At 43.2% G+C, this 2,215-nt stretch overlaps 1 pseudogene; it reads right to left on the bottom strand.

Annotated features, from left to right (window-relative positions):
* Nucleotides 1–209: 209 nt before the first annotated feature.
* On the bottom strand, nucleotides 210–1,055 carry LOC120226288 (annotated as a pseudogene).
* Between the last annotated feature and the right edge of the window lie 1,160 nt (nucleotides 1,056–2,215).

Below are 2,215 nucleotides of genomic sequence, written 5' to 3' on the forward strand. Positions count from 1 at the left end.
TCCACACCTTTCAGAAGCAGGACATGAAGAAAAGACTCTGGGAGAGACCTGAGAATGCCCTTGAACTCCTGGATAAAACCAAGGTACATAGAAGGCCTAGAGTTTGGTCACTCAGATGGGAAAAGGCCTATGGTCCACACACAGAATCTGAGGACTGGGCCATCTGTGTATCATCTGATGGGGCTGGTGGGAAAGTGGGGGGGGGGTGCTCATTTCTGTACAGGGTTTTCAGGGTTAGAAGTGGATTTAGAGGTGGAGGGAGGGCCTGAGGGCCCCTTCTGACCAAATCCTAGACCTTATACTCCCATTGGTACTAGCCAGCATTTCAAGGGCATACTCAGATCTCCCCCAGAGTCCTTTCCTCATGTCCTGCCTTTGCAAGCTGGCCAGTCCTTTTCTTTTGAGGTATTATTCTTGCTCTTGAACACTTTTCTGGGATCCTGCTTTGTTCACAAAGGAGTTGATCTCTCTGCAAGCAGGTCTGTATTGTAGATGATGGGTTTACACATGTTGAACCATTGCTTGGCTTGTAGGCTAACTCTATAGCTTGTAAAGTCCTACTGCCACTGTGGCAGACCCAGGTGTGTGATGAGCAGGTAATAGGAAGTGGTGAAGGTATCTGTGAGAAAATGCCAGTATAACACTGTCCAGGAGCCATATTTCAGTGTTGCACTAATGCTGCTTTCCGTTTTTTGTAGACAAGGACAACTTCTTATTCCCCTTGCAAGGGTCCAACTCAAATATCACACCTGGAGAATCGAAGTGAGTCTTCTCTGACTGATTCTCGCTGACTTCAAGAGCGTCATCCTCCAGGTTTGCCAGGGTTGATGGATTAGGGAGTAAATACACGAAAAACTGGTTGAATTGAGTCAGTTTTGAGATGCTGTTAAATGCCATGTTGCCCAGTAGAATGATATGCTCATCCAGCTTCACACTCCATGTCCTGTGGAAGCCAGTGGTCATCAGGTAAAAATTCTTCACATCCTCAGGTAGCACACAGTTATTTTTTAGTTCCCATAAAGAAATCATATGACGTTCAGGAGGCTGTTTTTCTATGATAGTCACCCTCTGTCACACCCAGGAAGATTCTAGGATACAGGTGATTCCCATGGTCAGCTTCTCCAGGTGTCCTTGCTACAGCCTGGGGGCATCAGCTCCTCCACATTCTGTGCATGATGGGAGACACCAGAGGCTGGGCCATCAAGTTCACTGCATGTCCAGAGTTCAGTGCAAAAGCCAGGAAGGGCAGAGATGTGGTTCCTGGACTGCTCTAGGAGTAATAATTCCCCAAGGCCTTCCCAAGGACTGGATGCCAATGGAGACCACTTTATGGGCGCAGTGGTGGGGTGGAACGACCCCTCAATCCAGACCTTCTTAACCCACTTCTAGAATATTTTTCCTACAAGAGACTATTTATTTTAAAATATTTTTATTTGAGGGTCGCCTGGGTGGCTCAGTCAGTTAAATGTCCGACTTGAGCTCAGGTCATGATCTTGCGATTTGTGGGTTTGAGCCCCGCGTTCAGCTTTGTGCTGACAGCTCAGAGCCAGGAGCCTGCTTCAGATTCTGTCTCCCTCTCTCTGCCCGTCCCCCACTTATGCTCTGTCTCTGTCTCAAAAATAAACATTAAACATTCTTAAAATATATTTTTATTTGATTATAGTTAACACACAATGTTCCATTAGTTTCAGATGAAAAACAAAATGATTTGATAAGGTTATGCATCATACTTTAAGCTATATTTGCCCTCTGTCTATGCTACCATCTGTCCCAATACATCTCTATTACATCTGTGTCTTTTATTCCCATAACTTATTCTTTCCATAACTGAAGACTTATCTCCCATTTCCTACACCCATTTTGATCATTCCTACATTCCGTCCCATCTGGCAGCCATCAGTTTGTTCTCTGTATTTTTAGATCTGATTCTGATTTTTGTTTGTCTATCCATTTGTTTTGTTATTTAGAGTCCATATATAAGCAACATAATGTAGTATTTGTCTTTCTCTATTTGATTTATTTTTCTTGGTATAATACCCTCTAGGTCCAACCATTGTGTCATAAATGGCAAGATCCCACTCTTTTTAATGTCTGTGTAATATTCCATAGTATCTATCTATCTATCTATCTATCTATCTATCTATCTATCTATCATCTATTATCTATCTCACATTGTCTTTTACCATTCATCTATCAATGGACGCATGGATTGCTT

The sequence above is a fragment of the Hyaena hyaena genome, unplaced genomic scaffold (genome assembly GCF_003009895.1).
Source record: "Hyaena hyaena isolate Hyena2069 unplaced genomic scaffold, ASM300989v1 scaffold_1679, whole genome shotgun sequence".
NCBI lineage: Eukaryota > Metazoa > Chordata > Mammalia > Carnivora > Hyaenidae > Hyaena > Hyaena hyaena.